This window comes from Loxodonta africana, chromosome 22, assembly GCF_030014295.1.
Source record: "Loxodonta africana isolate mLoxAfr1 chromosome 22, mLoxAfr1.hap2, whole genome shotgun sequence".
Taxonomy (NCBI): domain Eukaryota; kingdom Metazoa; phylum Chordata; class Mammalia; order Proboscidea; family Elephantidae; genus Loxodonta; species Loxodonta africana.
The window spans coordinates 42,941,403-42,953,510 of NC_087363.1; the positions used below are offsets into that span (position 1 = coordinate 42,941,403).

The 12,108-nt window shown below is 39.7% G+C and overlaps 1 long non-coding RNA gene across 1 annotated transcript; it reads left to right on the forward strand.

Annotated features, from left to right (window-relative positions):
* Positions 1–208: 208 nt before the first annotated feature.
* On the forward strand, positions 209–6,770 carry LOC135228495 (uncharacterized). Its single transcript, XR_010319057.1, has 3 exons — positions 209–2,236; positions 3,605–3,718; positions 5,113–6,770. It is a non-coding gene; the product is annotated as an uncharacterized LOC135228495 (long non-coding RNA).
* Positions 6,771–12,108: the final 5,338 nt, after the last annotated feature.

The window sequence follows — 12,108 nt, forward strand, 5'->3', positions numbered from 1 at the left end:
GTGTCCCCAAGTTGTCTAGCAGAACCAAATGCATATCCCTTTAAAGGAACTTGTCTTTCCCTCAGGCCTTAAGGAATTCTTCATGATAAAATTTTTAGAAACTTCAGCTCATACCTAAAAATTATGAAATACATAAGGAAGCAAGGCAACATGAGAGTTGAGCAAGCAGAAACAACAGACATCAGAATCAGACCCATGAATACTGCAAATAGGGGAATTATCAGCCAGAATATAAAAGTGTTCTAACATATTTAAGGAATTCAAAGAGGGGATAAAATATGAATCAAAGAATCAGACTATAAAAATGACTAAGTATATTTGAAGAAAAACAATAAAATAGAATTTCTAGAAATGAAAAATTGTGAGTTCAAGAGTTAGTTGGACATAGCTGAGGAGAGAATAACCTCAGGGAGATTTTTGAAAAGAAAAAAAAAAAAATCCAGAATGCAGCACAGACAGACAAATAGATTAAAAATATGAAAGAGAGGTTAAGAGATCTGGAAGACAGTGAAATAATTTAATATGCCAATATTGGTATTCCAGAAGGAAAGAAGAGAAAGAATGATGCAGAAATAATATTTGAACAGATAATGGTTGGGAATTTTTCAGTACTGGTGAAAGACACCCATCAGGAAGCCCAGTGAATCTCAAGCAAGATAAGTAAAGAGAAATCCACACCTACACACATCATAATTAAACTGCAGAACATAAAGACAAAAGGAAGGTCTTAACATAACCAGAGGAAAAGACAGATTACCTTTAAAGAATGATAATTATCCTGACAACTGTCTTTTCAACAGCAACAATAGAAACCATTGAGATATCTTAAATATGCTGAGAGAAACTAAGTGTGAATCTAGGATTTTATATGCAGCAAAAACATGTTTTTCAAAAGGAGGAGGAAATAAAGACTTTTTTTTTCCAGACAAAATCTGAGAGAATTCAACACCAGCAGACCCCACCAAAGGAAATTCTGTGGAATATAGAATTCAGGCAGAAGGAAGGTATGAAATGTGAGAAGGAATGAAGAGCAAAGAAAGCCCTAAATACATGGACAAATCAAACAAACATCTCTATAAGACAATAACAATGTCTTACAAGCATAAAAAAACAAGACAGAACTAAAATATATGATGACAATAGCCCAAAAGTTGGGAAAGGTAGTGATTAAAGAGTTCTAGGAATTTGGACTTAAAACTGAAACATTAAAGCACATTTTTATTTTGTATGTTTTGGAAAATTAAGATACTGATCAATTTTGTACTTTGATAAATATCCATGTTAAGATTTCTATGATAGCCACTGAAAGGATAGAAATAGAATGGTTGCCAACTATTCGCTATACAGTCTGCTGCTCTAATGTTAGTGAACTCCTGTGTCTCAGATCAGTAGTGCTGGACAGCAGTGTACATGTGGGAGAGTAGTGGGATTGTCTGCCCATGTGGAAAAAAAATTTTTTTTTATATTATCACTGGCATTGTTTGGAATTGCCAGTACATAGGGACAACAAAAGCATTGCCAACTTATTTATCATTGTGTTTGGAGTACCTAAGAGGTGTAAATGGTAAACGCCCTCAGCTGCTTACAGAAAGGTCGGAGGTTTGAGTCCATTCAGAGGTGCCTTGGAAGAAAGGCCTAGCAATCGAAAAAAAAATCAGCCACTGAAAACCCTTGGAATATAATTCTCTTATAGTCATGGGGTGGAGGTCGCCATGAATTGGAATTGACTCAAAGCAACTGGGATGGGGATTATTGTGTCTAAATTCTCCCTTCCCCCTCTCCATGCCACTGTTCTTAGATACTCACTGATGACTTTCCCCTCCCCAAGCAATGATTCATTTGAAGCCTGATTATTCAATTTGCAGATGTCTGGCTATTTGTTTTATTCTTTGCTCAATCTCCTTTAGGCCATTTCCTTGATCTGCAACATTACCTTAGGGCAGTAGTTTTAAAATATGGTCCACAGACCCATGGAATTCCCTGAAACCCTGCCAGGGGATCCTTGAGGTCACAATGATTTTCTAAGACCATCATTTGCCTTTTTCACTTTGTTGACATTTGCACCAATGGTGCAAAAGCACTGAAGAGTAAAGCTGTTGACGCCTTAGCACAGATCAAGGCAGTGGCACTGACCTTTACCGTTCTTGTTGTTAGTTGCTGCCAAGATGGCTCTGATTCATGGTGACCGCTTGTACAACAGAACAAAACTTTGCCTGGTCCATCTTCATGATCATTGGTATGCTCAAATTCATTGTTGCAGTCACTGTGTATTTTTTTTTTTAATGCTTCAATTTTAAGTTTTTTAAAAATATATATATTATATATATATATTTATTATTGTACTTTAGAAGAAGGCTTACAGAACAAACTGGCTTCTCATTAAACAGTACACATATTGTTTTGTGACATTGGTTACCAACCCCATGACATGTAAACACTCCATTCTCGACCTTGGGTTCCCTATTACCAGCTTTCCTGTCCCTTCCTGCCTTTTCGTCCTTGCTCTTGGGCTGGTGTGACCATTTAGTTTCGATTTGTTTTGTAGGCCTGTCTAATTTTTGGCGAAGTGTAAACCTCAGGAGTGACTTCATTACTGAGCTAAAAGGGTGTCCAGGGGCCACACTCTCGGGGTTTCTCTGGTCTGCCAGGCCAGTAAGCCTGTTTTTTTTTTTTTTTTTTTTTTTGTGAGTTAGAATTCCCCTATTGTGATCCCTGTCAGAGCAGTTGGTGGTGGTAGCCGGGTACCATTTAGTTGTGCTGGACTCAGTCTGGTGGAGGCTGTGGTAGTTGTGGTCCATTAGTCCTTTGGACTAATCTTGCTTTGTATCTTTGGTTTTCTTCATTCTCCCTGCTCCCAATGGGGTGAGACCAGTGCAGTATCTTAGGTGGCTGCTCACAAGCTTTTAAGGCCCCAGACGCCACTCACTGAAGTAGAACGTAGAACATTTTCTTTATAAACTATGTTATGCCAACTGAGCTAGACGTTTGCTGACACCATGACCCCCACAGCCCTCAGGCCAGTAATTCAGTCCCTCAGGGAGTTTGGGTGTGTCTAACGAGTTTCCATGACCTTGCCTTGGACCAGTTGTGCTGGCTTCTCCAGTATTGTGCACTGTTTTACCCGTAACCAAGGTTAGCACTTATTTATTGTCTATTTAGTGTTTTTCCATCCCCATCCCTCCCCTCCCTCGTAACCATCAAAGATTGTTTCTTTTTGTGTGTAAACCATCATGAGTTTTTATAGTGGTGGTCTCATACAATATTTGTCCTTTTGTGATTGACTTACTTCAGTCAGCATAATGCCCTCCAGATTCATCCATGTTGTGAGTTGCTTTGCAGATTCATCATTGTTCTTTATCATTGTATAGTACTCCATTGTGTGTATGTACCATAGTTTGTTTATCCGCTCATCTGTTGATGGGCATCCAGGTTATTTCCATCTTTTTACTATTGCGAACAGTGCTGCAGTGAACATGGGTGTGCATTTGTCTATTCGCGTGGCAGCTCTTATTTCTCTAGGATATATTCCTACGAGTGGGATTGCTGGATCATATGGTATATTTCTATTTCTAGCTTTCTAAGGAAGCGCCTTTTCATTTTCCAGAAATGGATGTACCATTTTGGATTCCCACCAGCAGCACGTAAGAGTTCCAGTCTCTCCACAGCCTTTCCAACATTTGTTATTATTTTTTTTTTGATTCATGCCAGTAATGCCCAGGTAAGATTGTATCTCTTTGTGGTTTTGATTTGTGTTTTTCTGATGGCTAGTGATTGCAAGCATTTTCTCATGTGTCTGTTAGTTGCTTGAATGTCTTCTTTGGTGAAGTGTCTGTTCATTTCTTTGCCCATTTTTTAAATTGGATTATTTGCCTTTTCGTTGTAGAGGTGTTGGATTTTCTTATAGATTTTAGAGATTAGAACTTTGTCAGATTTTTTTCCCCCAGTTTGTAAGTTCTCTTTTTACTTTTTTGATGAAGTCTTTTGATGAGTGTAAGTATTTAATTTTTAGAAGATCCCAGTTATCTAGCTTATGTCTTGAGTTTGTATGTTGTTAGTTATGGTTTGTATCCTGTTAATGCCGTGTTTTAGTCACTGTGTATTTTGAGTACTTTCCAGCCTCGGGGCTCGATGTCCAGCACTATGTCAGACAATATTCTGTTGTGATCCATAAGGTTTTCATTGGCTAATTTTTGGAAGTAGATCACCAGGTCTTTCTTCCTAGTTTGTCTTAAGTCTGTATGCTCTGCTAAAACCTGTCCACTATGGGTGACCCTGCTGGTATTTGAAATACTGGTAGCATACCTTTCAGCATCATAGCAACATGCAAACCACCGCAGTATGACAAACTGACAGACATGCGGTGGACCATTTACTAGTAGTCTTTTTGTTCTTCTTTGCTAGATACTCATTGTTAAACAAAGCAAAGCAAAGCAAAACAAAATAACCAAAACAAAAACCCAGTTTCACTTAAGAATGTCCTTGGTGAAGCAGTACACATTATTAATTTATTAATCTCTACTTTTATGCACGTCTTTTTAGCATTTTGTGTAATAAAATATGAAATACACATCAAGCACTTCTGTTGGATACCAAAGTAGGACGATTGTCTTAGGAAAAGTGCTTGTGCAACTGTTGAGTTGTGAACTAAACTAGCTGCTTTTTTCATGGAACACTACTTTTGCTGGAAAGAATGAGTGACGGACACGGGTAGGGAAGATTTATATTTCAAAGGAAGACCGTGCATGTATGCTTCAGAGGAACAAAGCTATAGTATACCCTTGACTGATTCTGATTCTGATAGCAATGCAAAATAATTCTTGCCTATAGACATGCAAATGAAGTCTGGCTGGTGGAGGGACAACACTTCCTTCTGTGGAAAAGCCAGTTTTGTGTCCATTTGCACATTCGTTTCAACCTTCTTTTATTCCATATAAATTTGTGCTTCTTTAACTTCTCCTTTGAACTGGTTATAACATCTGCCTGGCTCCCTCATTACGAGTTAAAATCTTTAGTATGTGTTCATTTTATATCTATATGAAAGTCATGGTTTTGCCTTTTTTGGAAATTATGTTTTAACAAAAACTATTTTTACTTTTTTTATGGTTATTTCAGCTTGGGTGTTTGGCAGATATTTTCTAGAAAACAAATGAAATGAGCCTGTAAAGGAAAACAACTGACAGTATTTGTTGCCAAAGATAACAGTCAAGCTTTCAAGTGGAAATTGGAATATCAGCCAACATGAACTTCAGAGCTTCCCAGTAATTAGAAACTTATCTTATGAGAGTGAGGTCCCTGGGTGGTGAAAACATTCTGCACTTGTCTACCAACCAAAAGGTTGACCATTTGAACCCACCCAGTGGCACCGTAGAAGCAAGTCCTGGCAATATGCTTCCTTAAATGTTACAACCAAGAAAACCCTACGGAGCAGTTCTGTTGTGTAACAAGTGGGGTCACCATGAGTTGGAATTGACTCAATGGCAATGAGTATGGTTTTGGTTTGTCTTATGAGGTTGGTGGTCATGTTAATGAATGTAATATTGTATAATGAAATGTGACAGCGTTTGGAAGATCTGCATAATTCAGTATTTTCCAAATGACCAATGCGTGATGTTACAAAATCATGCACAGGTAAAAAAATCTATTCAAAATGCATGATAAATCCATAGATTTTAAAATAAACTGAGTACAAAAAATTCATTGGCACAGTTTCATATTCTATACCCAATTAACCTTTGAGAAACTACCACTTGCTGAGTTTCGGTGTAGTATCAAAGAATAATACAAGTATCTGAAAAGGCTATTAAAATGCAGACTCCTTTTTCTAACTATGTATCTATGTGAGACCAGATTTTCCTCATACACTTCAATCAAAACAAAATATTGCAATAGATTGAATACAGAAGCAGGTATGAGAATCCAGCTGTCCTCTATTAAGCCAGCCATTAAAGAGATTTGCATAAATGTAAAACTTTGCCACTCTTCTCATTAATTTTTGTTTCTTTGTTTTGGAATTTGCAGAAAAATATGTAACTTATGTTAATATTGGGGTGCTTAGTATTGTTAAAAACAACTTTATTGTGGTAAAATACATGTAACATAAAAATTGCCATTTTAACTATACATTTCAGTGGCACTATTTACTTCACAGTGTTATACAACCATCCCCACTCTTTCCAAATATTTTTCATTACTCCAAATAGAAACACTGTACTCACTAAAAAATACAGAATGTTTACAAATTTGTGTTTCATCCTTATTCAGGGGTGCTAATTGTTATGGCTTGAATTGTGTCCCCCCAAAAGATATGTTGAAGTCCTCACTCCTCTATCTGTGAACATGACCTTGTTAGGAAATAAGGTCTTTGGAGATGTTGTCGGTTAAGGTAACATGAGGCCACACTGGAGTAAGATGAGTCCTTCCAATCTGAGTGGTGTCCTTATGAAAAACAAGATGAGAAACATACACAGGAGCAAGAAGACCGAGTGAAGTCAGAGGCAGAGATTGGAGTGACCTACAAGCTAAAGAATGCCAAGAACTGCCGGCTGTCACCAGAAGCTAGGAGGGAGGCATGCAACAGATTTCCCCTCAGAATTCTCAGAAGGAATCAACGTAGCTGACACCCTGATTTCAGACTCCCAGCCTCCAGAACTGTGAGACAACAAATTTCTGCTCTTAGAAGCTACTCAAGTTGCGGGGCTTTGTTATGCCAGCCCTGGGAAACGAATACACTAATCCCTGCATCATTCCATTTTTAGTAACTGTGCTGCCAAATTGAGTGCTTATTATTATTTTAAAATAAACTAATAAATAAAAAAAAAATAGAGAGTTTAAAAATGGCTTAGTTTTAATTTCTAATTCATTAACCATCAATAGATAAAACCCACATGAACAATAGTTTTGGGGAGTCCTCAATAATTTTTAAGTATAGAAAGGGGTTCTGAGACCAAAATGTTTGAGAACCGCTGCCTTACAGAAAAAGATTGTTAAATTTGAGCTGGTTAACAGGTCAGTTTATGTCAGAGATGGGATATGAAAAGAGGTGGGACAATGGCATAAGAAGAAATTGGATTTCCTGTGAATGGAGCAGAAGCCTTCTGGGGAGTAAGGAGACATTGATCTAGTTTTGGCTTTGCCACTAATAATACCTAATAAAAACCCAAAACCCACTGCTGCCTAGTCAATTGCAACTCATAGTGACTCTATAGGACAGAGTAGAACTGTCCCATAGGGTTTCCAATATTGTAAATCTTTATGGAAGCAGACTGCCACATCTTTTTGCCTTGGAGCTGCTGGTGAGTTCAAACTGCCAACCTTTTGGTTAGCAGCTGAGTGCTTTAACCACTGCACCATCAGGGTTATAATAGGTAATAGAATCCACTATTGTGGGTGGGGGCACCTGTTGTATGCTAAATATACCGTATGGCTGACTACGTGTTCCTCACAACAACCTCGGAAGGCAGATCCTTTTATTACCATTACTGTAATTGTTATTATTCCTAAGTAAACCCAGGTTCAAAGGGTCTTAGAGCCAGGATGCAAACCCCGATCTGTCTTACTCCATAGCCACTGGCCTTAGCCAGGAGTTCATGCTACCTCCTAACTCTGGGTAATGATGGCCAAGTCTCCTAATTTTCCTGGATCTCAGTTTCCCCGTTTGTAACCAAGTTTCACCCACCGTGGGCCAGGTCCTCAGATGTCTGCAGAACACGCAGCACATTCGGCTGCCTTCAGGAGGCTGTCAGTCCAGGGCATCCCTAATGTTGTCTGCTTTTGTAATTTTCAGAATCCACATTCTCACTGCTGTGACTGTGGGTCCTGGGGGTTGAATGGCCTTGTGGTTGGAGAGTGAACAAGCCCAAGCAGAGGAAGAAGAGGCTATCAGCTCATTTGTGTGGAGTGGCAAGATAGCCATGCAGGGGTTATTCTTCTTGCCACTGAATCCTAGAGGCCTGGAACTAGAAACTCAAGCATGAAGCTTCCACTGCTGGAGGATCCTTTTCTCAATTCAGGAATTGCTTTCAGCCAGCATTACCTCTGCCTTCTGAGCACAAGCCAGGCTATTGTGCTGGAAATAATCTGTGTTAGTCTTCCTGGAGTGGCTTGCGTTGCCATAGTAACTGTTTGGGGTCTGTGCACTGAAAATTTTGAGTGTTTATCAGGCAAAAAGAGTTTGCTGATTTTTCTCTTGTTGCCTCTGGAAAAGCAGATTGGAGAGAAAGCAGGTTTTATGTTCTATTCAATGTCTGGTTTGGGTGGGAACTGTCATACCCAGCACTGCAGAATCATAATTAACTCTCAAGCAGTGAAAAGCAGCTTGGCTAAGGCCTTGAAAAATGGAGTTATCACCATCCTGCTGAGGACCCACAACCACTGCCTGGTGATAGATGGAAACGAAGGTTGACATTGCCGGTGGTGTAACTCCGGAGATTGCTTGCTGCATCTGGTTATTTATGACGAGGCAAGGCAGAGCTCATTAGTAGGTTTCCCAGTCACCACCGAACTGTGTACATGGTCACTTACCGCCCAGCATGGAAGGCCAGGTCAGAAGTTTGCAAAGAGATGAGAAGGAAAGATGGACATGGACTGGTGCAGGGAGGTGACAGCAGAGCAGCAGTGGCAAGGGAGCAGACATGGCCCCTGGGTTCATGTGAGCAGCTGGAAGTGCGACACACGAGGCCTCAGCTTGCACTTGTAACCACTGTTTGTATTTGTACCTCCTGTTTTCCTTTTTGCTTGTCTGGTGCATAGACTCCTAGTCAGCCCACAGTCGTGCCCAGAAATGTCCCTTTTCGCCTGGTCTCCATGAGTCAGACTGGCCTTTATGTGGCTGTCTCCTAGGAGCCCAAAGCTATGCCACATGGCTGGAGGCTGTGTTTACAAGCTTTTCATCTGTCGTCCTTAACTTGTGGTTGCTATGGTTTCCTCAGCCTGCTGGGCCTGGTCCTTTAAGGGGTACAAGCTGTCCACTCAGCCAAAAGCCAGAGGCACAGGCTCCATCAGCATCAGGCTTTTGGCTACAACCCCAACCATATCTTGTCATCTGCCCATTCTGAGCCCCAAATTCCTCCTTATGGGGCTGATCTAGACTCCTACCCAGCACTATTCCAGTGCAGAGTCCACCACCTTGCTTCTGGTCCCCATCCCCTCCACATTTGCCTCAATCAGGTTGCTCATTTTACTTCCCATTAGACTGACTTCTCAGTAGCTCAGACTTTACTTAGCAGAGCCCTGTCCTCCTCTATAATCATCATGATTCCGTATGTATCTACAAGGCTCATTTAAACCTGGAGACAGCTCTGTGAAGGACATCTGTTGTTTCTTGCCCAGCATCCATCTCCTCCTTTTTAGTTAATATCACTTTGTCTTTTGGGGAACCACTCCCCCCCCACCACCTCATTCTCAGTTTATCGGTTTCTAGTGGGGTCATCTACCCCTTTTTTATTGTTGTAAAAATATAGATAACACAACATTTGCCAATTCAACCTTTTTCACATGAAGAATTTAGTGACACCAGATACATTAATCATGTTATGCAGCTGCCACCCCACCCATCGCCAGATCTTCCATCACCACCAACAGATACTCAACGCTTCCTAAGCAATGACTGTGCCTTCCCCCTCCTCTTAGTCCCTGGTAACCACTAATAAAGTTTGGTCTCTGTACATTTACCTATTCTAGATATTTCATATAAGTGAGATCAGACAATATTTGTTCTTGTGTGTCTGACTTATTTCACCCAGCATAATGTTTTCAAGGTTCATTCATGTATTAGAACTTCATTTCTCTTTATGGCTGAGTAGTATTCCATTGTATATATGTACCACATTATGTTTATGAATTCATCTGTTGATGGACATTTCAGTTGTTCCCAACTTTTGGCTATTGTGAATAGTGCTGCAGTGAACATTGGTGTACGTGTATCTGTGTTGCTTCTTTTAGACCTCTTGGGTAGATACCTAGGAGTGGAATTGCTGGTTCATATGGTAGTTCTATGTTTAAATTACCGAAGGCTGTAGTCTTTGATTTTCATCAGTAAGTGCTTCAAGTCCTTTTAGCTTTCAGCAGGCAAGGTTGTGTCATCTGCATATCACAGGTTGTTTATTAGTCTTGCTTCAATCATGATACCATGTTCTTCTTCATATAGTCCAGCTTCTCTGATTATTTGCTCAGCATACAGATTAAATAAGTATGGTGAAAGGATACAACCCCGACACACAGCTTTCCTCATTTTAAATCATGGAGCATCCCCTTGTTCTGTTCAAACGACTGCCTCTTAGCCTGTGTACAGGTTCCTCATGAGCACAGTTAAGTGTTCTGGAATTCCCATTCCATGCAATGTTATCTGTACTTTGTTATGATCCTCACAGTCGAATGCCTTTGCTTAGTCAATAAAAGACAGATAAACATCTTCCTGGGATTCTCTGCTTTCGGCCAAGATCCATCTGACATCAACAATGATATCCCTTATTCCATGTCCTCTTCTGAATCCCAGCTTGATTTTCTGGCAGTTCCCTTTTGATGTACTGCTGCAACCATTTTTGAATTATCTGCTGCAAAATTTTACTTACATGTGATATTAATGATATTTTTTGATAATTTCCATATTCTCTTGGATCACCTTTCTTTGGAATGGGCACAGTATGGATCTCTTCCAGTCAGTTGTGCAGTTCCAGAGATTGCATGCTATGTCTGGTTATTTATGACAAGGCAACACCGAGCTCATTAGTATGTCTTCCAAATTTCTTGGCATAGACAAGTGAGTGCTTCCAGCATAGCATCCATTTGTTGAAACATCTCAGTTGGTATTCCATCAATTCCTGGAGTCCCATTTTTCATCAATGCCTTCAGTGTGTCTTGGACTTATTCTTTCACTGCCATTGGTTCTTAATCATATGTTACCTCCTGAAATGGCTGAAAGTCGACCAATTCTTTTTGGTACAGTGACTCTGTGTATTCCTTCCATCTCCTTTTGATGCTTCATGTGTCGTTCCATCTTTGCCCTAGAATCCTGCAAAATTGCAACTGGAGGCTTGGATTTTTCCTTCAATTCTTTCAGCTCAAGAAACGCCAAGAATGTTCTTCTCTTTTGGTTTTCTAACTCCAGGTCTTTACACATTTCATTATAATACTTTACTTTGTCTTCTGCCCTTTGAAATCTTCTGTTCAGCTCTTTTGCGTGATCATTTCTTCCATTCGCTTTAGCTACTCTAGTTTGAGAGCAAGTTTCAGAGTCTTTTCTGGCATCTATTTTGGTCTTTTCTTTCTTTATTGAATCTTAAAAAAATTATTGTGCTTTAAATGAAGGTTTACAAATCACAACAGTCTCTTATACAAAAATTTATATACACCTTGCTATGTTCTCCTAGCTGCTCTCCCCTTAATGAGACAACACACTCCTCTCTATTCCCTGTATCCATTCAACCAGCTTCTGTCCCCTGCTGCCTTCTCATCTCCCCTCTTTCTTGTATTTTAAGTGACCTTTTGCTTTCTTCATGTATGACGTCCTTGATGTCATCCCACAGCTCGTCTGGTCATTAGTCTTCAATGTGTCATATCTATTCTTGAGATGGTATCTAAATTCAGGTGGGATATACTCAAGATTGTACTTTGACTCTCATTTGCTTATTTTAATTTTCTTCAGCTTTGACTTGAACTTGCATATGAGCAATCGATGGTCTGTTCCACAGTCGGCATTGGCCTTGTTCTGACTGATAATTTGAGCTTCTCCATTTTCTTTTTTCCACAGACTTAGTCGATTTGATTCTTGTGTGTTCCATCTGCCGAGTTTCATGTGTATAGTTGCCATTTATGTTGTTGAAAAAAGGTATTTGCGATAAATAGGTCATTGATCTTGCAAAATTCTATCATGCGATCTCTGGTGTCATTTCTATCACCAAGGCCCAATTTTCCAAATACCCTTCCTTCTTGCTTAAAGCGAAGAGGACTTGAATCACTTAATGATGAAGACCAAAGACTACGGCCTTCAGTATAGATTACAACTCAACAAAAGGAAACAAAAACCCTGACAACAGTAAGCAACATCAGGATAAACAGAGAAAATATTGAAGTTGTTAAGGATTTCATTTTACTTGGATCCACAATCAATGC